The sequence below is a fragment of the Rhinatrema bivittatum genome, chromosome 2 (genome assembly GCF_901001135.1).
Source record: "Rhinatrema bivittatum chromosome 2, aRhiBiv1.1, whole genome shotgun sequence".
In the NCBI taxonomy this organism is placed as follows: Eukaryota; Metazoa; Chordata; class Amphibia; order Gymnophiona; family Rhinatrematidae; genus Rhinatrema; species Rhinatrema bivittatum.
In genome coordinates, this window is record NC_042616.1 from 66,659,524 (window position 1) to 66,683,838 (window position 24,315).

The 24,315-nt window shown below is 47.6% G+C and overlaps 6 non-coding genes across 6 annotated transcripts; all 6 read right to left on the reverse strand.

Annotated features, from left to right (window-relative positions):
- Positions 1–3,226: 3,226 nt before the first annotated feature.
- Positions 3,227–3,298, reverse strand: TRNAP-CGG. The gene has a single exon. It is a non-coding gene; the product is annotated as a tRNA-Pro (tRNA).
- A 162-nt stretch (positions 3,299–3,460) lies between these two features.
- On the reverse strand, positions 3,461–3,532 carry TRNAM-CAU. The gene has a single exon. It is a non-coding gene; the product is annotated as a tRNA-Met (tRNA).
- Positions 3,533–4,668: 1,136 nt separating this feature from the next.
- Positions 4,669–4,740, reverse strand: TRNAP-CGG. The gene has a single exon. It is a non-coding gene; the product is annotated as a tRNA-Pro (tRNA).
- Positions 4,741–4,902: 162 nt separating this feature from the next.
- TRNAM-CAU lies at positions 4,903–4,974 on the reverse strand. The gene has a single exon. It is a non-coding gene; the product is annotated as a tRNA-Met (tRNA).
- A 1,136-nt stretch (positions 4,975–6,110) lies between these two features.
- On the reverse strand, positions 6,111–6,182 carry TRNAP-CGG. Its single transcript has one exon. It is a non-coding gene; the product is annotated as a tRNA-Pro (tRNA).
- A 162-nt stretch (positions 6,183–6,344) lies between these two features.
- Positions 6,345–6,416, reverse strand: TRNAM-CAU. Its single transcript has one exon. It is a non-coding gene; the product is annotated as a tRNA-Met (tRNA).
- Between the last annotated feature and the right edge of the window lie 17,899 nt (positions 6,417–24,315).

The following is a 24,315-nucleotide window of genomic DNA, read 5'->3' on the forward strand; positions in this document are numbered from 1 at the left end:
ACCACCCTTGATACACCTTGTATGCTTCCAAAATTGAGTCCGCATAACTCAGCATGGGGGCGTATTGTGACGGGTCCTCCCTCCCAATTACTCTAACCATCCTCAGGAATGCCCTTGTCCAGTTAGTGATATTTCTAGCTACCTTCACCTCCTCCCCTTTCTGCTCCTCCTTCTTCTTTCCTTTCTTTTTCCCTGCTGCTCCCTTTCTGCCCTCTAATATTGTGAATATATCTATGTATTCACGCTTGCGGATTTTGCTCCGTAATGCCTTCGGCACGCTCTCCCACAGCTCGTCCATGTTTGGCAGAGCTGTTGCGGTCGCCTTGGCGGGAGAGGCCGCCGAGCCCCCTAACACCTCGCTCTCCTCCGACTCCTCCCCTGAGGATCGCCCCGATGAGCCACTTTCGTGTCTCTTTCTTTTGGCCCTCTTGCCTTTTGTAAGTCCGGCCGATGCCGTCCTTCCTTCCCTGGTTCCGGTCACCTCGTCGCACGCCTCGCGTGCTGCCTCTGCTTCGCTTAGTGCCGTCCCGGTCTGTTCGATGGCGTTAGCGGCCTCGGCTCGAGTTGTCTCTTGCACTGTGGTAACGCCTGCGTTACTCCCCGCCGCTGAGTCTTTCGCCGTCTCTCCTCTCACTCCGCCGGCCGATGTCTGCTCGCCCGCGCTGGTTACCGGTGCAGTGTACCATGGCGGTGGGACCTGCCACCATGGTGGGTACATCTGTGCTTGCCATGCGTTGTAGCTGTAAGGGCCGCCTTCTTGTGTTCGCTGTGCCGGCGCTGTCGTCTCTGCTCCAACCGGCCCCATCGGAGGCCACGAGGGCCAGCTCCACGGGGGTGCACTGTATCGGCCAGCCCCTAGCTGCATCTCGCTCACGCCTGCAGTCTCTCCAGGCGTCGTGTTGCCTTCGGCTGCCGGTGCCGGTCCCTTCGCCGCTTGTCCAGTCTGTCTCTTGTTTCCTTTCTCCGCTTGGGTTTGTTCCCACTCTCTGGCCTTAACGGTGGCCGTCCTAAGGCGTTTTCCGCGACGCCCTCCCGCCGCGACCTCGGGATCGGGTCTCGCCTCGGTCCCCGTCCGTGGTTCAGCCGCCTTCCGCTGTCGACTCCGACCCCTTGCCTGTCTGGGGGAAGGGCCTGCGTTTCTTCCTGCCATCCTTGCTTTGCCGCAAATCGAAACTCTCGCTTGCGAAGATTTCACTTGCAACAGCCTCACTCGCAACAGTCTCACTCGCAGCAGCCTCGCTTGCAAAATCCGCACTTGCAAAGTTTCACTTGCAAAAATCCTGCTTGCCAAAGTCTCACTCGGCTGCCCCGTTTCCTCCCAGCCTTAAAGTTCGCTCCCCACACTTTTAATTCCTTGCTTTAAGAGTCTCTCTCGGTTTAAAAGCCTCTTTACACTTGAAAGTCTCTCGCGGCTTAAAAGGTCTCTCTTGGCTTTAAACGTCTCTCTCGGCCTTTAAAGTCGCTTTCCGCTTTAAAAGACACCCCCAGCTTTAAAGTCTAACCACTCCCCGGTTCCATGCCGCGGCAAAAGGTAAACAAGTACTCACAGTTCAGCTGCGGTGAGGTCCCCAGCTGCTGGACCCGCTGCAGTTGCCTCTGAAAAAAGGGGGGGGGGGGGTCCTGAACTGCCCGGAGGTCCTCAAATGCGCGGAGGCAGCTTTAATCCGGGCCTTAAACTGCAGCTTTAATCCAGGCCCTCTGCCTCTCTCTGGCCTGCCGCGTGGCTGCCGGGTGCTAGTGCTGGGAGCCGGAGCCCAGGCAGCACGAAATCTCGCCGCTCTCTCCCTTTTTTTTTTTGTAATTTTATTCAATTCGCGCCTGTTGACTCCCCTCGAGCCGCTCAGAGCGTCGTGCGCCGCCCAATCGTCGGGATGCTGCCCCTTCTAGCGCCGCCGCTCTCCTGCAGGCCTCTCCGCCACCGCCTCCGTGCCGCTGTACTGCTGTGCCGCGATCCGAAACGCGAGGGCTGGCCAGCCGAAAAGGCCTGGCCCAGCGCTCGCCTGGTCTTTAAGGCCCGAGGTCTCGCGCGTCGCCGCGCGCCGGCGTGATGACGTCCCCACGCGCCTGCGCGGCGACGTCATCACACCCCAATGCCTGCCCCGGCCCTCAGGACGCGTTTGACCCGCCGTGGCACTCCTCCCACCGCCGCCTGTACGCCGAGCCCCGGGATGCGCACGGTAAGCCGATCCCAGGGCGGGGAACAGGAAGGAGCGGTGGGGGGTCGACCGGCCGGCAAGCGCCATGTTAAGGGGTCCCTCCCCGCAGGCGCTTGTCGGTCCGTAATTCTCCACAACAATGCCTTTTATCCTTACACCAGTCAACCTGGAGCAGAGCTAATCCAACGGTGAATGTATATCACAGTAGCAGTACCTTTCTGATTTGGTGCAATGTTGTCCTGCTTGGGAATTGCTAGCCTCACTAAATGGCAGAGGGTTTGGCTCCATCTGCTTAGGATCCGGTCCTTTGCAGTTGCTGCAATCTGCTCCCCTTCTAGTGTCAATACCGAGAATGTGTATCGGTTTAAGCCACCTGTTTTCTTCCCAGCTTCCACTTCATTTAAACCCGCACTCCCCTTCTATTCTATTATGCCTTTGCTCATCCTCTTTCTTCAGATAAAACGAAAGGAATTTGCACGGCCTGTCTTCACGGATCGCTCGATATCCTCCACCGTGAAGCCTAGATTTCTTGCGTAGGTGCCGACTCCTAAACCGGAACCTAGCATTTTGTTACGGCAGCAAGGTTGATTTTTCTCATCATGCAGAACCTTGATCTTGTCCGAATTAAATTTCATATACCATTTGGACGCCCAATGTTGCAGTCTAGCAAGGCCGCCCCCAGAATTTATGAGAATCTGAGCGTGATAGAACTTCTCTGAATCCTTTTGTGTCATCTGAAAAAGTGATCGCCTTACGGTAATTTTTTGCACGTTGGAACTTTATCTCTCTAGCATGTCCCGCAGTTACCTTAACGCAGTCTGTTTGTTAAGCCTTGGGGTGTCTTCAGATCATGAAGATTTGTTGTCCGTTTGAGTGCTGCATTTGCTTGAGGTCCATTCTTCCTCCGTAGTCCTTACATCGCTATCTCCTGCCCTAGTTGTTTTTTTTTCCGGAGGCATGCTTTCATCTTCCCAGAGAAGCAAAAGCTTGACTAGTACTTGATTTACTACTCCCTACACCAGGGGGAGAGTAGAAGAACCACTCTAGAGGCTGCACCCTAGTAAAGGGAAGGGCTCATCTGGGAGTTGAACCCAGGACCTCTCGCACCCGAAGCGAGAATCATACCCCTAGACCAATGAGCCACTGCTGGTGGTTCCTTCAAATCCCAGAGAGAGCTGGCTAAAGATGGGCTTTTAACAGCTTGCATGACCAGAGCCCATGTTCCGTAGTAGAACGTGGACCTTTATGATGTAAGAGCCTGTGCAGGTGATAAGAATTTAAAGATGATCAAAAAGACAGTGCTGTAGCAGAGAATGGTTTCGATCCATCGACCTCTGGGTTATGGGCCCAGCACGCTCCCGCTGCGCCACTCTGCTCCTTAGGTTGGCTGCTTACGATTCATTTTCTAATGGATCACGTCGTTAAAACCGGCCCCTCTCCCGTGCATTAAAGAGAGCTGTAGTCTGTTGCTCTTTACGTTCGCTTCATGCTCACTTTCTCACTCGTGGCCATGTCACTGCTCACAGTGTGCTTTTGTGTGACAACTTTATATCATCCCCTCGTATTCCATTCTCCACAACAATGCCTTTTATCCTTACACCAGTCAACCTGGAGCAGAGCTAATCCAACGGTGAATGTATATCACAGTAGCAGTACCTTTCTGATTTGGTGCAATGTTGTCCTGCTTGGGAATTGCTAGCCTCACTAAATGGCAGAGGGTTTGGCTCCATCTGCTTAGGATCCGGTCCTTTGCAGTTGCTGCAATCTGCTCCCCTTCTAGTGTCAATACCGAGAATGTGTATCGGTTTAAGCCACCTGTTTTCTTCCCAGCTTCCACTTCATTTAAACCCGCACTCCCCTTCTATTCTATTATGCCTTTGCTCATCCTCTTTCTTCAGATAAAACGAAAGGAATTTGCACGGCCTGTCTTCACGGATCGCTCGATATCCTCCACCGTGAAGCCTAGATTTCTTGCGTAGGTGCCGACTCCTAAACCGGAACCTAGCATTTTGTTACGGCAGCAAGGTTGATTTTTCTCATCATGCAGAACCTTGATCTTGTCCGAATTAAATTTCATATACCATTTGGACGCCCAATGTTGCAGTCTAGCAAGGCCGCCCCCAGAATTTATGAGAATCTGAGCGTGATAGAACTTCTCTGAATCCTTTTGTGTCATCTGAAAAAGTGATCGCCTTACGGTAATTTTTTGCACGTTGGAACTTTATCTCTCTAGCATGTCCCGCAGTTACCTTAACGCAGTCTGTTTGTTAAGCCTTGGGGTGTCTTCAGATCATGAAGATTTGTTGTCCGTTTGAGTGCTGCATTTGCTTGAGGTCCATTCTTCCTCCGTAGTCCTTACATCGCTATCTCCTGCCCTAGTTGTTTTTTTTTCCGGAGGCATGCTTTCATCTTCCCAGAGAAGCAAAAGCTTGACTAGTACTTGATTTACTACTCCCTACACCAGGGGGAGAGTAGAAGAACTACTCTAGAGGCTGCACCCTAGTAAAGGGAAGGGCTCATCTGGGAGTTGAACCCAGGACCTCTCGCACCCGAAGCGAGAATCATACCCCTAGACCAATGAGCCACTGCTGGTGGTTCCTTCAAATCCCAGAGAGAGCTGGCTAAAGATGGGCTTTTAACAGCTTGCATGACCAGAGCCCATGTTCCGTAGTAGAACGTGGACCTTTATGATGTAAGAGCCTGTGCAGGTGATAAGAATTTAAAGATGATCAAAAAGACAGTGCTGTAGCAGAGAATGGTTTCGATCCATCGACCTCTGGGTTATGGGCCCAGCACGCTCCCGCTGCGCCACTCTGCTCCTTAGGTTGGCTGCTTACGATTCATTTTCTAATGGATCACGTCGTTAAAACCGGCCCCTCTCCCGTGCATTAAAGAGAGCTGTAGTCTGTTGCTCTTTACGTTCGCTTCATGCTCACTTTCTCACTCGTGGCCATGTCACTGCTCACAGTGTGCTTTTGTGTGACAACTTTATATCATCCCCTCGTATTCCATTCTCCACAACAATGCCTTTTATCCTTACACCAGTCAACCTGGAGCAGAGCTAATCCAACGGTGAATGTATATCACAGTAGCAGTACCTTTCTGATTTGGTGCAATGTTGTCCTGCTTGGGAATTGCTAGCCTCACTAAATGGCAGAGGGTTTGGCTCCATCTGCTTAGGATCCGGTCCTTTGCAGTTGCTGCAATCTGCTCCCCTTCTAGTGTCAATACCGAGAATGTGTATCGGTTTAAGCCACCTGTTTTCTTCCCAGCTTCCACTTCATTTAAACCCGCACTCCCCTTCTATTCTATTATGCCTTTGCTCATCCTCTTTCTTCAGATAAAACGAAAGGAATTTGCACGGCCTGTCTTCACGGATCGCTCGATATCCTCCACCGTGAAGCCTAGATTTCTTGCGTAGGTGCCGACTCCTAAACCGGAACCTAGCATTTTGTTACGGCAGCAAGGTTGATTTTTCTCATCATGCAGAACCTTGATCTTGTCCGAATTAAATTTCATATACCATTTGGACGCCCAATGTTGCAGTCTAGCAAGGCCGCCCCCAGAATTTATGAGAATCTGAGCGTGATAGAACTTCTCTGAATCCTTTTGTGTCATCTGAAAAAGTGATCGCCTTACGGTAATTTTTTGCACGTTGGAACTTTATCTCTCTAGCATGTCCCGCAGTTACCTTAACGCAGTCTGTTTGTTAAGCCTTGGGGTGTCTTCAGATCATGAAGATTTGTTGTCCGTTTGAGTGCTGCATTTGCTTGAGGTCCATTCTTCCTCCGTAGTCCTTACATCGCTATCTCCTGCCCTAGTTGTTTTTTTTTCCGGAGGCATGCTTTCATCTTCCCAGAGAAGCAAAAGCTTGACTAGTACTTGATTTACTACTCCCTACACCAGGGGGAGAGTAGAAGAACTACTCTAGAGGCTGCACCCTAGTAAAGGGAAGGGCTCATCTGGGAGTTGAACCCAGGACCTCTCGCACCCGAAGCGAGAATCATACCCCTAGACCAATGAGCCACTGCTGGTGGTTCCTTCAAATCCCAGAGAGAGCTGGCTAAAGATGGGCTTTTAACAGCTTGCATGACCAGAGCCCATGTTCCGTAGTAGAACGTGGACCTTTATGATGTAAGAGCCTGTGCAGGTGATAAGAATTTAAAGATGATCAAAAAGACAGTGCTGTAGCAGAGAATGGTTTCGATCCATCGACCTCTGGGTTATGGGCCCAGCACGCTCCCGCTGCGCCACTCTGCTCCTTAGGTTGGCTGCTTACGATTCATTTTCTAATGGATCACGTCGTTAAAACCGGCCCCTCTCCCGTGCATTAAAGAGAGCTGTAGTCTGTTGCTCTTTATGTTTGCTTGATGCTCTACATGCTTCAAAGACAACATGCTTCAAACCATCCCCATTCCTATTATCCCTCACTCACTCCTCCTCAGAGTCAACGCCAGAGGCCTCAACTCCGCCTGTGACCCACCCCCGCCCAGCCCTAGCCTCGCCCCACCCTCTGCCCTCCCATTCAGTAAAGGGCCGGCACGTGTAACCCCTCTACGCACATAAATCCTCCTGGATTTACGCGTGTAGGGCTTTTAAAATCTGCCTCTAAGAGTGCAGGCCAATACACTTTATAGACTTCAGCAAGTGAACTGAGAGCCCACTGTGGTAGGTCATTCCCAGAAAGTATGCTTCTAGAGAAAAATAACATTTTATAAAAATTAGTCCTTTTGATTGCATACAGTGGCCACTTTTTAACTTAAAAGCCATATCTCATAACTTTTCTGCATGTATTTGTTTTCACATGATCAACTATAGCAGAATACAAAAAAGTCTTTGGGACGAAAATGATTTTTTTAGATAATTGGATCTTTTGATAATGCCTTCCTATTGATTTGTGTCATCAGTCTCTGCAAAAATAACTTTTTAACCTGACCTCTGCATTTCAATGTCGTGGCTTTCAGAGAAGAATCTTGTCTACGACCAGCTTCCACAGCCCACAAATTTCCAACTCTTACCAGAGCTCAGTTCCACAAGTAAACTGCATGAAAGAAGAAATATAATCTTCTCTCTTTCTTTGTAGATCTTGGCAGCATGAAACAGAACTTGTAATATTAATATTTGGGCATCAACATGGACAGCTCATTACAAATGAATGGACACATTCCAGTTGTGCTGAAGTCCTCTTTTTATAAATTGCATCTTCTTAAGAACCTGAAACCTTTCCTGGAAGACTCCTACTTGAGATCAGTATTGCAGGCATTGGGTTTAACTGCCCTATACTACTGTAATTTGCTTTATCTGAGACTTCCTCTACCATATGACTACTACAATTAATACAGAATGCTGCAGCCAGACTGCTAACCAGTACAAAATGAAAATAACACATAACTCCAACACTCAACGGTTTATGCTGGCTTCCGATAGCCTGGAGGTCTATATATAAAGTGCTGAGCATGATTTACAATCTGTTACATAATGATTCAAATCCCTGGCTGGCATCCACACTTAGTCCATAAACCAACACGTGAACTGCACTCTCTGGTCAAAAGTCTGCTTGAAATTCCTAGGGTGAAAATAGCTAGACTAGAAGTCACACAACATCATGCATTCTCTGTAGCAGGCCTCAGGCTCTGGAATCTGTTACCTGAGGCGATAAGCACTGAATCCTCTATGAGCATTCTCAAAAAGGTGTTAAAGGCCTACATATTCAAACAGGCATTCCCGTAATTCAGGTTCCTTGTTCTTTTTTTTTTTTTAAACCTTTTATTATGTTTCCTGTTTTTTTATTCTTCGACCTGTATAATATTGGAATTGAATATGCCTTTATTCATAATGTCTGTAAACCGCTGTGAATTTCCCCAGGAACAAGTGGGTTAAAAGCATTTTATAAATAAATAAATAAATGTCAAGGGTTCTGTAAAAGAAGCAGCTCAATTGCCTTCTGCCTGGGACTCCCACCCGATTTTTCAGTAGAAAGACTGCACATCTGTGGGAAACATTTCCCAATGGTTAGATTTATTTTGGCAGCAGAGGGCAGTACCCTTCCTTCTCATTCTCCCAGCTGTTACATCTGCATCTCCTCCCCCCATCCCCCACCCCAAACAGCTGTAATTGAAGTGCTCGCTAAGTGGTGCTGCTGTCTTTCCATAGGCTGCTGTGAGACTAAACTTGTCTTGGCTTTCTGCTCTGACATGCCTGGGAAGGGCCAGGAAAGGAAATGGGTGGGGAGCTCCCATCTAACCTCAGGCTTATCCTTCTCTCCCCCACCCCAAATCTCCCTCACTTCCTGCCCCCAAATACCACCGCCAGCCAGGTTCCAGGAGAAGCTCTGGAAAAGAATGATTCTATTACATACATTTAATCTATAATAGGTCCAGATGTAATTAGCCACTGCAGCTTGAGTGACTTAGTTTTATCCAGTTTGCTAACAGAAATCTATAGGAGTCAAAATGCTGAGAAAATAGAGGGGATTGGAAAGGGAAGGGAATGCTACTGGAATAAGTAAGTACTCATCTACAGTACGTTGCCCAGTGACAACAACAATATATGCATTATTATTTTTAGCAAGATGTCTACCTTTCTGTTCCTGGAAATTACTAGGGCACAGAGCTGTTGATTCAAATCTCATGTCAAGCATGTACACTCTTGCTTATATCATCATTTTTCCTGTCCTCAAATTGTCAGGACTCTGGGGTAGGGCATTTGTATAATTATGAGATTTACAATGTGGTCCTCATTTAATCTCTCCCCTGCCTGCAAATGAGACTGAAACTCATGTCTCTGGAGCTTTAAATGTATTTCAGTCATTTTTTTTTTCAGACTGAAATGTAATACATTTCAGACTCATTTGTGGTAAACGTAAATGAGGACTGTACAGTTTGTACTGTATACACTGAGAACATACGTTACAGGGGCAGAGGGAGATTTACATAGCTAAAGAAGGATATTTAACAATAGACAAGTTAAACCAGGCATAGCCATAGACCTAATAATGCATATAATATACAGTAGGCCTACATAAACTTAGATAAAAAAACCCCACCAAAACTATAGTAAAAAAAATAAAAATAAATACATCACCTACTTTTCTGAATGTAGCCACAATATGCACCTTTATAACCAACCACCATAGGTTTCTGGAAATAATGCAATACAGTCAAACTGTAATGTCATGAGTGCTCTATTTAAGAGAAGCCTTGTCATTCAATTGCTTGTCTTCCTCCCTCAGTCAAAAAGCTGTACTAATGATGATGCTGCCACATGTGACAATAATAGTTTTTCTATGCGTGGATTGGAAGCTGACCACTGGATAATCCCGAAACGAAACCTGCGTTTCTCTTTGGTATAGCTCTACTAGAGAAGTGCAGCCCTGTACAGATACAATGTCAGAAGAAGACACTGCTTCATAGAACTTTTACAAGAGAGACCAGACAAATAAGATCCTTCAGGAAACATATTTATTAAAGAGAAAAATGGTCACCGTCAACAAGAGAAGAGTTTAAAATTTAAAAGCAGCCACAGAGCAGTAGATTTTTAGATGGGATTGGAATAGGGCCAGAGAGGGAGCATGATGCAACAACACAGGAAGCTATTCCAGGTACACAGTGCAGCAAGAGAGAAAGATTGGGGTCAGGAGTTGGTGATGGAGGAGTAGTGCACAGATAAGTGCAGCTTACCTGATGAATGGAGTTCCCAAGGAGGGATGGGGAAGATAAGGAGGAGAGGCAATGAGGAACTGCAGATGACTACGGTGCCAATGAAAAAAAAAAATGTGCTGAAAGCGGGCGCTGGGCGTTCAGCGTTCACATGGTGCCCCCAGGCACCTCTCCTGGGGGCACCATGTATATTTCAATTAGGGGTTGTGCTGTCAGGGAGACTTTAGGGTCGATTGCACATCCCTTGCACCTCCTTGACAGCCGGTGCCCAGGAGTGGTCCATGGCTGTCCACCGGTTAAGAAAATGGACACTGAATTTATCAGCATCCGTTTCTCGAACCTGACTGCCAGCACTTTAAAACAATTGTTTTAATCTTTTGTTCCTCTGACTTAATATTGCCATGCTTTTAAGTCGGAGGATGTACAGAAAAGCAGTATTTTCTGCTTTTGTGTATTTTTGGGGTGCTCAGAAATTGCTCCGGACGTTATAGATTAAGGGGTTATGGACGTACCTACACATCCTGCATCCAACTGTAGGTTAAACAGTGAGCTCGGCTGAACGCACTGTATTGCTTCAGTAGAAGTTAAACTGTATGCAGAAATAGATCAGTAGGGTTGCAGGCCAAGCAATGTTCCCTCTAAGTTGTGTGGGGAACTTCCAACATATGTCTAACTACTGGGTGCTCTAGTCGTCTTATGCTTCAAATTGCACGGGGACCCATAGTATTGTGGGAGCTGCTAGCCCTGCACAGTTCAAACCATAAGATGACTGAATTATTATCTCAGTAATTAAGCAGTCCCCCATGCAGCTGTGAATGCGAGGGAACATTGATTATATGGTTGTAATGACAGTGGAGGAAGTTCAATTGTTCGGCTGTATTTTGACTACACTATAGAATAGGGATGTGCAGCAGGGACGGATATGTTTGATTCGGTATTCGTATTCATTGGGACCCAAATCCGTTACATCCATTTTCGGGGGACCCCGATTCGTCCATTAGTTATGTATGGTATTCGTTTCCCATTAAAGTTAAAAAATACCCCATCCCAACCCTTTACATTTAATTAACTACATCCCCCCGCCCTCCTGACCCCCTCAAGACTTGTCAAAAGTCCGTGGTGGTCCAGCGGGGGTCCTGGAGTATTCTCCTGCACTCGGGCCATCGGCTGCCGGTATTCAAAATGACGCCAATAGCCTTTGTCCTTACTATGTCACAGGGGCTACCGGTGCCATTGGTCAGCCCCTGTCACATGGTAGGAGCACAAGATGGCGCCGGCCGTCCATTGCTCCTACCATGTGACAGAGGCTGACCGATGGCACCGGTAGCCCCTGTGACATAGTAAGGGCAAAGGCTATCAGTGCCATTTTGAATACCGGCAGCCGACGGCCCAAGTGCAGGAGATCGCTCCAGGACCCCCGCTGGACCACCAGGGACTTTTGTCAAGTCTTGAGAGGGTCAGGAGGGTGGAGGTTTTATTCATTAGTAATACGTTGTATTCATGGGGGTTCGCCATACGTTTCGGAACCCCACGAATGCAACGAATAGGGACCTATACGTTGCGAATTGTGCATTCATTCAAAACAAATGCACATCCCTACTATAGAACAAGGCTTTCCAAACCTGTACTAGGGACCCCACAGCCAGTAGGGTTTTCAGGATATCCACAATGAATATGCATGAGATAAATGTGCACACCATGGAGACTCAGTATATGCAAATTTTATCTCATGCATATTCATTGTGGATATTCTGAAAACCCAATTGGCTGAGAGATATCAAGGACAAGTTTGGGAATCTCTGCTTCAGAGAAACTAGATTGTTCATTGGGAGACTTGTGAAAATGGATAATTGTTGTGGTAGTATATTCAAAAACAAAGAGGTTGATGTTAGAGAGAAACACACAATTGAGAAATGTCTTCTCTTCTGCAGCAGGCTGGGCCACTGCTGCTGTCTTCCCATGCAGCCCGGAGGCCATCTCCAACCTTGTGCCCTTGCGGCTGGGTGCTGCTGTCACCAGGACCTGCTTCACAGCCTGTGCCGCCTCCAGCCTCCTCTTCACAACCCGGAAGCCACCGCCAATGCAGGAACCTGGTTTTGCGGCCTAGTGCTGCTCCTGCTCTCTCTTTTCTCAGCATGGACGCCACTCTCCATGGTCCTGTCCTCCTAGGTGCGCAGCAGCGCCTCTTCTGCTTATTTAAAGGGCCCACGACGGGAAAGGCCCCGCAGCCCTGATTGATAATGTCATCTGGACATCTCCACTTCAGCTCTATAAAAGGGCCCTTCGCCAGTCCTCCAACACGTTCACAAGGAACTGCCTGCTCCTGGATTCTCTGCTGTTCCAGATCTTCGTCCAGGAGGCTCCAAAGTCCATCCTCGCTTCTTCAAGGCACTCTGTTTCTTCGAGGGAATTCCCTTGTCTTCCTCTGTGGTTCCTGATCCTTCATCTTCATTTTCGTTCCATGTCCTGGTCTCTCGTCGGATCCTGTCTCCTCGTCTTCAGATGTCCAGATGCTCCTTTCTTCTGATGTCTTCGTCTTCAGGTGTCCTATGTTCCAGTCATGATCTAGATGTATCCAAGTTCCAAGTTCTGAGTTCCGAGCCCTGATTCTGACATCCTATGTTCCAGTTCTGATCCTGATGTATCCTCTAGTTCCCAGCTCTGGGTTCAAGCCTTGCCTTGCCTGCTGGACCTCACCTCCAGCCGACCTTCCTGGAGGTAAATCTGTATCTGATCTGGTGTCCGTTTCCAGTGACTGGAGTCCTCTTCCAGCTGGATTCTTCTTTGAGTGCTGCCCAGACTCCTCCTTCATACTGAGTCTCAGTCCTGTGCATACCCTGCTCTCCACATGGTCCATAACCAGCCTCTTCAGGTTGTGTAGGGCATGCAGTGGGACAGGGTGGTCCATGACCAGCCCACAGGGGGCTGTGTATGGCGCCCTGAGGGGCAGTGCTGCCTAAGTCTCCAAATATGTTCATCTCATCCAAGTTCAAAGTATCCTCATCTTGTCCAAGTCTCCAAGTATCCTTGTCTTGTTCCAAGTTTCAGTTCCATTGTCTGTCCTCGACCTTTGTCCATCCTGTCCCATCTGCCGTTTCCAGGTGGCAGGTCTGAAAGGGCTATCGAGTGGCCGGAGGGCTACCCCAGAGACCAGCATTGCATTGTTGGATCTCTTCCAGTGCGTTCAGATTTGGCAGAGTTCAGGGCTCTTGATCTTCAGCCTGTCTGCTCAAGCATGGACACGTCTTGCCTGCCTCGGTGCTTTTTCGGAGCTCCTCTGCAGTCACACCGTGGTCCAAGGGCTCACCAATCTCCCCGGAATTGGGACCGCTCCATAGCACTCCTGCAACAGAGTTATTAAGACAATCGGGTTGAAATTTGCAACTGGATTCTTGGTGAAAGTTCTGATGTAGAAAGGTAGATCTGGGAGTTATCAGCATACAGCTGGTACTGAAAACATTAGGCGGAAAAGCAGAGCACCAAGGGAATTACTGTGGAGAGAAAAAAAAAAGAGAAAATGGCCCAGCCAGAACCCTGAGGCACATCAGTTCATAATGGGATATCAGTGGAGGAAGAACCATGAGAGGAAACACAAAAAAAGTGCCATGGAAAAGTTAAGAGGAGAACCAAGGAACAATAGAATCCCAAAATCCAAGTGAGGACAGACTATCAAGGAGTGGATCGATAGTAACAAATGCATCAGATCAGTCAAAGTGATTGATTATCAAATAAAGATTCCTGGCTTTAGCCATGAAGAATTTCACTGGAGAATTTGGGAAGGGCAGAGTTCAGAAGCTAGACTGGACTGAATTCAGAATGGCTTGAAATGCAAGAAATTCAGATCTTTGAAAACAGCAGAAATGGTTGCAATGAAAAGTGACAGAGGAAGGGGTGACTGCAGACAAGATAGAACTAAGGAGGTGGGAAGAAATGGTAGCAAAGGAAGAGGAACTGTGCTTGGAGGAGGCAAGAAGATGGACCATTTCCTCTTTACTGTTTTCAGAAAAAGAAGAAAAGGTGACAAGGGCAAGTGGGATGTGTAAAAAATGAAACTGTGGCAATGGAGGGAGTCTGATGGACAGTTCAAGATTAATTTTGTGAGCCTTGTCATAGAAGTCTGTCATAGTCTGGATAAAGAGTAAAGGGGGAATGGAAGGCAGAGGCAGAATGAAGAGGGAGATGGTGTGGCAACGGAATGTCAGAGAGTGACAGCATAGCTGTTTTTCATATGGACATAGTGGGGCCAACGCAGTAAAATGCGCTTAAAAAAACATGCATCCAAATTGGAGCCCGTTTTTAACGCGTGCACATTCATATCTCTTGGGCGCCCAAAGCAAAAGGTAAATAAGCTGCCGTGCTAAAAAGGTCACACTAGGGAAAATTGTGTGCCCCTAGCATGTCCTTGGCATTGGGCACCCATGAAATGTGGCTGTGTGTGGGTTAGGAAAACAGATGCTCAATATGAGCATCCATTTTATCTTGCTACCGGCGCATTATACACGCACAATATACATGGCCTGGAGCGTGTATATTGTGTGTGAATATTGTGTGCCCAGAAATTTTTTTTTACCTTTGGAGTGAGGAAACTCACCCAAAGATGAGATTTATGCAATGTTCTCTCAACCTAGCTTGATGGACTCTCTACCTGGGTAACAGCGGAGCTAACGAAGACACATCAGGGAGTGACGATGACTAGGATAGGTTAAAAGTAGACAAGATAAAAGTCTGGGACTCCAGGAGAGCAGACGGCCTCCCGTCGCTGGCAGACACTACAATAAAGAGCAGCCACGAGCACAGGATGGACAACGGCCCCAGAAGGAATTCAGGAACAGCAGATGGACATCTGGACAGAAGGAATCTGGACAACTCCCAGCAGTGATGTCCTGGACGGAGCCTCGGGACCCAACGTGATCGACACACCTGACAGGTCAGTAGATGGAGGATGAGACCTCCGACCTGGTGTGGAAGACGCAACAGAGGGAGGTTGGGCTGAAGACAGCCACTAGGGTTCAATCCGGGACCCGGAACGAGACAAGGACATCAGGACATGACGGACGAGGAGGATCTTTGGCCTCATGGGATGGAGGAATCATGTCACCGCTCTACACACCCCAGCGGGGGTGGTCATGGACCACTGGGCCACTACGTGCTCTACTCAGCCCAGCCAGGCTTTTTACCTTTGTAGCTGCTCCTTTCAGTTTTTTACTATTTTTCTCATTTTATCAAAGTTTCCCTTTTGAAAGTTTAGCACGAGAGCCGTGGATTGGCTTACTGTCCCCCTTCCAATCATTAATTCAAATTTGATCATATTATGATCACTATTGCCAAGCGGCCCCACCACCGTTACCTCTGTCATCAAATCCTGTGCTCCACTGAGAATTAGATCTAAAATTGCTCCCTCTCTAGTCGGTTCCTGAACCAATTGCTCCATAAAGCTGTCATTTATTCCATCCAGGAACTTTATCTCTCTAGCATGTCCCGCTGATACAGTCAATATTGGGGTAATTGAAATTATAATATCTTTAGTGTAATGAAAGACCATTATGAAATATTTATAGCACCAACAATATAAAGAAAAAGTATTTGTGACACAACGTATTTTCTTGAAAAGGTAATTGAAATCTCCCATTATTACCGCACTACCAATTTGGTAAGCTTCCTTAATTTCTCTTAGCATTTCACTGTCTGTCTCATCATCTTGACCAGGTGGACGGTAGTATACTCCTATCACTATAGTCTTCCCCAACACACAAGGGATTTTGATTGTGCATTTAGTCTCATGCAAGATGTTTATCCTGTTGGACTCTATGCCATCCCAGACATAAAGCGCCACACCACCTCCCGGGTGCTCCTCTCTGTCATTGTGATATAACTTGTACCCCGGTATAGCACTGTCCCATTGGTTATCCTCCTTCCACCATGTCTCTGTGATACCAATTAAGTCTATGTCATCATTCACTGTTATACCTTCTAATTCTTCCACCTTACTTCTTTAACTTCTGGCATTAGCATACAAACATTTCAAAGTTTGTTTTTTGTTTGTATTTTCATTCTGCTTTTTATGTTAGCACCACTGGCCACAGCAAATAGCGACCGGGGCCGGGTGTCATGGCCGCCGGCCGCGGTGGACTGTAATCCAGGCCGGGCTGGCGGCCGCGAAGAAAATGGTTACCCGAGGCTTCGGGTGTCTTTGAGGGCTCCTGCGGTGGCAGGCAGCCTCTTCCGTTTTCTCCCGCAGCCACTGCCGCGTCCAGGCTCGGCAGCATGGCTCCTCAAGGGTTCGGCTCCTCCCCCGATGTTCCCCTAGGGCTGTGCACGCGGCTGAAGATTGTTCTTAAAGGAGCCTTGACAGGAAATAGTCATGGCTCCTCCTGTGACTCCTCCTCTGACATCCTGTACTTAAGGCAAGGTCTGGACCTCAGACCTTGCCTTGGTATCAAGGTTCCTGCCTGAGTTTGGCCCAGAGCATCTTGTTCCTGGTTCTTCATTCCGCTCTGCATCCTGGCTCAGTGGATTGACTCTTGGCTTCTGACTTCTGGACTGGCATTCGTGTTTCTCTGGCTTGATCCTGGTACAGCTTCGGACCCTTCTCCTGTATTCTCCTGGACTGGCTTCAGACCCTTCTCCTGTTTTGATCCTTGCCTGGACTTTGACCCTTCTTGTGTACCGAACCCTCAGACCGGCTTTGGACTATTCTGTGACTCCGTCCTCAAGACTTCTATGACCTGCTGGAGGCGCCAGCCGTCTGGAACCCACTGCCCGCAGGAGGCGCCTGCATCCAGACCTTTCTTCAGTCTTCATGGGAGTCTCCTAAGTCCCAGAGGCCAGGTCCCTACGAGCTTCTCCTGGGGGGATCTCGAGCTTCCAGGGTGAAGTCTTCATTCTTCAACTACAGCATTTTGGCCTTGCCCTTCGACGGTAGAGACCTAAGGGGATCATTTCCTTCTAGGTAGCGCTGACTCTACCTCAAAACAGGGGTCCACCTTCGGATTCATAACAGAATACCAAGACCATGGACCCGGCAGAGGCCTCAGCTCGACAAGCCATTCCAGGACTAGCCCAGAAGGTCATGGAGCAGCAACGTATACTGGAGTCCATGGCATCTTCGTTGGAACGACTCAACGCACGTCTTGATTCGATGGCGGCTGCTCGGGCAGTTCCCCCACCAGTACCATTGGTAACGCCAAGTAATACCTGGAACACGATTCTGATACCTCTTCCTCCACGCTACGTTGGTGATTCTCACCTGTGCCAAGGATTCCTCGACCAGTGCAGCATGCACTTCCATCTTCAAGCTTCTTTGTTCCCGGATGACCTTACGAAGACTACATATATCCTGTCTCTGTTAGAGGGTAAAGCCCTGGCCTGGGCTTCTTCTTTTTGGCGACGGTTGGATCCAATCCTCCAGGATCTCCCAACATTTTTGGAACTGTTTCAAGAAGTATTTGATGACCCTGGGAAACAGGTGGTCGCTGGCTCTAAACTTTTACAACTTCGGGAAGGAAGTCAACCATTGGCTGACTATACCATTGAATTTCGAACGCTGGCATCTGAACTTCACTGGGAAGAGAATTGTCTACAGTCTATATATTTGGAGGGCCTGTCTCCCAGAATAAAAGATGAGATGGAAGCCCGAGAGTTACCTCGAGCATTAGACTCTATTGTGGACTTGGTAACTGTTAAAAGAGGGGCTTCCCCTCTATCTAATTACAGAATGAATACCAGCTTCAAACAATAATAAAGAAAGAGGTTTATTGATAAAGGTAATTAATAGAGGAAGGCGGACTGTTCCTCTATGGAGCAGAAAAAGATACAGAGAAGACAATACAAGAAAAGGTGTACAAAGTCTGTTCAGAATCTGCTCAGAGTTTCAAGATGTGTGCTTCAGCTTATAAGGGTCTGGGGTCTGCTGAATATCAGTCATCTGCATAATCCACACCCTTTACCTTTAATAGCCAATCGATATATATTTTAACATGTGTACAGCAGCTTGCTCTTACTTATAGGCCACAGGCCTCTTCTTATCAGTTAGAATAACAAACTTAGTTCCATCCTTCCAGGAATGATGTCATCCGTGCTGGATGATTCTCTGGTAAGTTCAGTGATCATAGTGCTTCACAGTGCTATAACTACATGTGTGCAAGATATATGCAGTTCACTATTCTACATAACCCAGATCAATTGCCGACTTCAAGAAAGAACCCGCGAGGGATCTAACTCAAGAAGGTCCATGACGGTTACTTCCTCCTCCCGTCCAGTTACTTCCGTTCCATGAACTATGCCCACTGTCGAAGGGACTGTGGCAGAACCTATGCAATTAGGACGTGGCCCACTCTCTCCGGAGGAACGACAAAGATGCCGCCGAGAGGGCCTCTATCTGTATTGCGGAGGAGCGGGTCATCTCAGAGCTCGTTGCCCAATGCGTCCAGAAAGCTTCCAAGCCCAGGCTCATGCGGGGGAGTAACCCTAGGCATCACTTCTCTGGCTCCCCCACTCACGCTACAGGTCTCCTTGATTCTTGGAGGTCTCCGATTTTCTACGATGGCACTAGTAGACTCGGGGGCAGGAGGGAGCTTCATCCTCCAAGATGTAGTGAAACAACTACACATCCCTCTTTGCCTTTGCCCTAGGCCATTGATTCTATCTTCCATCCACGGAGATCCTCTACCGGGGAGAATAACGCACCAAACTGTTCCACTGGTTTGTCACATTGAACCTAATCATTCAGAACAGATCTCATTTACGTCATTCAGAGAGCGATACATCCTATAGTTTTGGGCATCCCCTGGTTACAACAGCATAACCCTCAGTTCGACTGGACATCCTTAAAGCTTATTCACTGGGGTTCAGCATACCAAGAAACCTGCCTTAAAGGAACGACTTCCGCAGACAGTTATATCTGTACCACTCTTCTTGAAGGTTTGCCGTCTCAGTATGGTCAGTTTGCGGATGTGTTCTCCAAAACAGCTACTGATACCTTACCTCCACATTGAGAGTTTGACTGTGCCATTAATCTGGTTCCAGGGGTGACTCCACCTCGGGATAGGGTTTACCCATTATCTGCTGCAGACACCCACGCCATGTCCCAATACATTCAAGAGAATCTACAGAAGGGGTTCATTCGATGATCTACGTCTCCAACCGGAGCCGGGTTCTTCTTTGTGGGAAAGAAAGATGGGACTCTGCATCCATGTATTGATTTCCGTGGACTTAATGCCATTACCATAAAGGACCACTACCCATTACCTCTAATTGCTGAACTATTTGATCGTTTACAAGGAGCCCAGGTATTTTCTAAATTAGATCTCAGAGGAGCATTAAACCTAATCAGGATTCGTGAAGGAGATGAATGGAAGATGGCTTTTAATACTAGAGATGGCCATTATGAATATCTTGTTATGCCATTCGGATTGACCAATGCTCCTGCAGTTTTTCAACACCTCATCAATGAAATATTTTGAGATCTACTTTACATCTGCGTAGTGGTCTATTTAGACGACATTCTAATATTTTCTTCCAATCTTCAGTCACACCGGCAACATGTCATTCAGGTTTTACAACGACTAAGAGAAAACAAACTATATGCCAAGCTGGAAAAATGCATTTTTGAAAGAGAATCACTACCCTTCCTGGGTTACATTATATCTAAACAGGGTTTCCAAATGGATCCCTCCAAGTTGAAATGTATCAAAGAATGGCCACAACCTAAAGGATTACGCACGCTTCAACGCTTCCTTGGGTTTGCGAACTACTATCGTAGTTTTATTCAGAACTTTTCTAAACTAGCTGCACCTCTTACTGCCCTGACTCGTAAGGGGGCAAACATCAAGGCCTGGCCCATGGAGGCTGAAGAAGCCTTTCAAGCACTCAAGAACTCTTTCCTGCAACAACCGTGTCTTCGACATCCTGATCCTAGACTTCCATTTATTGTAGAAGTGGATGCATCAGCAGAAGGAATCGGAGCCGTCTTAAGTCAAACTAATACATCAGGAACATCTCAACCTTGCTCGTACTTCTCCAAGAAATTTTCTCCTGCAGAACGCAATTACTCCATCGAGGATAAGGAGCTTCTCGCCATTAAGCTGGCATTTGAGGAGTGGCGGCAGTGGTTGGAGGGAGCACAACATCACATAACAGTCTTTACAGACCACAAAAACTTGACATACCTGCAGCAAGCTCTACATTTGAACCCCCGCCAGGCTCATTGTGCCCTCTTTTTCACACGTTTTAATTTTGAACTATACTACAGACCAGCCGATAAGAACATTAAGGCTGACGCTTTATCCAGATCCTTCTCCATCGATGATACTGAAGAGCCTGTACAGCATATCATTGACCCAGCTCGCATTATTCTCTCTGCTACGTTCACGGTTCCACTGGGTAAAACAGTAGTGCCTAAAAGACTCCGTAATAAAGTATTGGCTTGGGGTCACGATTCCCAGTTAGCAGGTCATCCTGGACAAGTACGTACTCAAAAACTCCTCCAACAATACTATTGATGGCCTGAGATGCATAAGGATATACAAGCTTATTTGACTCCTTCCCAACTTGCGCTCAACATAAGATTCCTACAGGGAAAACTTGGGGTCTTTTACAACCATTACCAGTGCTCACGAAACAATGGACACACATCTCCACAGACTTTATTGTGGAACTCCCACCACCTGAAGGCAACACTGTGATTTGGGTAGTGGTAGACCGCTTTTCAAAAATGGCCCACTTTATCCCACTGCCCTCCCTCCCATCTGCCCCATGGCTGGCTCAATTATTCATGCTTCACATTTTCCGCCTTCATGGACTGCCTCAGCACATCACCTCAGACCGTGGTCCTCAGTTCACGGCTCAATACTGGCTCAACCGCTGCAAGAAGTTCTGTATTTCTCTGGATTTTACCAAAGCGTTCCATCCTCAGGCTAATGGTCAGGCGGAACATACAAATCGTACATTGAAACAGTTTTTACGGCTTTATGTCAACTCCCAACAGGATGATTGGGCACCCCTTCTTTCCTGGGCTGAATTCTCACACAATTCGCATGCCGGCACCTCTACGGGGGCATCTCCTTTTCAGATTGTCTTTGGTCATCAGCCCAGGCCACCCCTACCCGTACCACTGCCTGTTCCTTCACTGGCGGCTCAGCTGACGGCAGTTCAGCTGAAACAGCTTTGGCTCCATACTCAGCAGATGTTACATAAAGCAGCTCACTCCGCTAAGAGGTTTGCTGATCAACATAGATGACGGGCCCCCCAGTTCCGTCCAGGAGACAAGGTGTGGCTCAGCACCCAGCACATCTGTTTGAGAGTTACGTCTATGTGATTGGCTCCTCGCTACATTGGACCTTTTCTGGTGCTGCGACAGTAAGGTCCTGTTACCTACCAACTTCGATTACCTGCCACGTTAAGGATCCACAACTCCTTCCATGTGTCCCTTCTGAAGCCGTTGGTTCTTACCTGGCCTTCTCGAAAACCACCTGAAATAGTGCAACATAGAGCAGTAGACGAAACTATATATCAAGTACATGAAGTTCTGGATGTCTGGAGATGGGGCACCACCTGGGAATACCTTCTAGCTTGGGAAGGATTTGGACCAGAAGATAATTTTTGGGAACCTGCTAAGAATATATTGGATAAATCTCTTCTCAAGGACTTTCACTCCAAACACCCTGGTAAACCCAAGCCTTCTAGGGGGAGGCCTAAAGGAGGGGTTACTGTTAGCACAACTGGCCACGGCAAATCATGACCGGGGCCGGGTGTCATGGCCGCCGGCTGTGGCGGACCGCAATCCAGGCCGGGCCAGCGGCCGCGAAGAAAATAGTTACCTGAGGCTTCGGTTGTCTTTGAGGGCTCCTGCAGTGGCAGGCAGCCCCTTCCGTTTTCTCCCGCGGCCGCTGCCGCGTCCAGGCTCAGCAGCATGGCTCATCGAGGGTTCGGCTCCTCCTCCGATGTTCCCCTAGGGCTGCGCGCGTGGCTGAAGATTGTTCTTAAAGGAGCCATGACAGGAAATAGTCATGGCTTCTCCTGAGACTCGTCCTCCAACATCCTGTAAAGGCAAGGTCTGGTCCTCAGACCTTGCCTTGGTATCAAGGTTCCTGCCTGAGTTTGGCCCAGAGCTTCTTCTTCCTGGTTCTTCGTTGTGCTCTGCTTCCCGGCTCCATGGATTGACTCTTGGCTTCTGACTTCTGGACTGGCATTCGTGTTTCTCCGGCTTGATCCTGGTATGGCTTCGGACCCTTCTCCTGTATTCTCCTGGACTGGCTTCAGACCCTTCTCCTGTTTTGATCCTGGCCTGGAATTCGACCTTTCTTGTGTACCAAACCCTTGGACCGGCTTTGGACTATTCTGTGACTCTGTCCTCAAGACGTCTATAACCTGCTGGAGGCGCCAGCCATCTGGAACCCATGACCCGCAGGAGGCGCCTGCATCCAGACCTTTCATCAGTCTTCAAGGGAGTCTCCTAAGTCCCAGCGGCCAGGTCCGTACGAGCTTCTCCTGGGGGGATCTTGAGCTTCCAGGGCGAAGTCTTCATTCTTCAACTACAGCATTTTGGCCTTGCCCTTTGACGGTAGAGACCTAAGGGGATCATTTCCTTCTAGGTAGCGCTGACTCTACCTCAAAACAGGGGTCCACCTTTGGATTCATAACATTTTAATTGATAGGGATAAGTTAGAATTTTTTAGCTCAGGTGAGTTTTTAGTTACAGGCACTTGGACTACTTTTCTTATTATTGGAATCTCACTGTTGGGATGCCCTAATTCTAATGCATCATTAGTATCCTTTGAAGATACCTCTCTCTGAACCATGTGCTGCTAAGCGACTGTTGGCTTTCCCCTTTGTTCTAGTTTAAAAGCTGTTCTATCTCCTTTTTAAAGGTTAGCACCAGCAGTCTGGTTCCACCCTGGTTAAGGTGGGGCCCGTCCCTTCAGAAGAGACTCCCCCTTCCCCAAAAGTTTCCCCAGTTCCTTACAAAACTGAATCCCTCTTCCTTGCACCATCATCTCATCCACGCATTGAGACTCCGGAGCTCTGCCTGCTTCTGGGGACCTGCGCGTGGAACAGGGAGCATTTCAGAGAATGCTACCTTGGAGGTTCTGGATTTAAGATTTCTACCTAAGAGCCTAAATTTGGCTTCCAGAACCTACCTCCCACATTTTTCTATGTCGTTGGTGCCCACATGTACCACGACAGCCGGCTCCTCCCCAGCACTGTCTAAAATCCTATCTAGGTGACGCGTGAGGTCCGCCAACTTCGCACCAGGTACACATGTTACCAGGCGATCCTCATGCCCACCAGCCACCCAGCTGTCTATGTTCCTAATAATCAAATCACCAACTATTACGGCTGACCTAACCCTTCCCTCCTGGGCAGTAGGCCTTGGAGACACATCCTTGGTGTGAAAGGACAATGCATCACCTGGCGAGCAGGTCCTTGCTACAGGATCCTTTCCTGCTGCACCAGGTTGATGCTCTCCGATCATGAGTCCTTCTTCCTCCAAGGCAGCACCAGGGCTGCCAGTCTGAAGTTGAGACTTGGCTTACTGTCCAGCTGAAAGTGCCTTCCCTAGAGAGCCTGCATTTTTTTCAGCTCTAGGTATATGCCCCAAATAGCTTGCACTGGAAATTGACATAGGCTTTCCTCCCTAAAGATAAAAGGACTATGTAAATATATACATGAAACTGTCAGGGAAAATGGAGGTGGGGTTTTTTTTTCAGAGAATATTTAATTAATCAAAACTATGCTGTTATTTATTTGTTGAACAGGTATTTTGCTATAGAAATGTGCAGACCCAGTACCCAGAGATGTGAAATTGCTCAGTTTTTGGAAGGATAACTGTCAACCAAGCTTGATGTTTGAAACGTTCATTCCAATTCATTGATGTGTCTGTGTTCAAGCCCTACCAGTCCAACAGGTAGGGATGTCCAAAAATGCCAAGACTGGACAAAAACATCTTTTCAAAAACTGTGTCTATCACATTCATGAATATCTGAGCATCTCTGGAGCATAAAAAAAGAACTATAGACATTGCATGCAACCCACATTAACTTTCAGTCCTGCCAATTCACAATTTTATTTTAGATTGCTTAGGATTCAGTGATCATTCCTGGAGTCTGAGATGCTGGTCTATGTGCTGTTAGGGTTGTGTTTTGTTTTGTTTTTGTAAGGAAAAGGGCTCAAATTGGCTGTCAATAAAATGTAAAAGAGAAATAGGAAGAAATAGAAAAGAAACCAATATAGAAATCAGATTTCACTGGTTAGGAAAGAAATATTAAACATAAATATCCATAAAAGTACAGATTACTATAATATGCACAGCACCCGTGTCTGCAGGAGTATGCGTTTTGCAGGGTGAGAGAGTTAAGGGGCAAGGTGGAAGTGCGAAAATATTCAATCTCTTATCCTGTACCTGTGATCTCAACCTTATGAAAACAGCACAAGTCTCAATAAATGGCCATGAAAAGTGGTTGTCCAATGCTAAGCTGTATTTGATTTGCCAAATTTTGGATTTC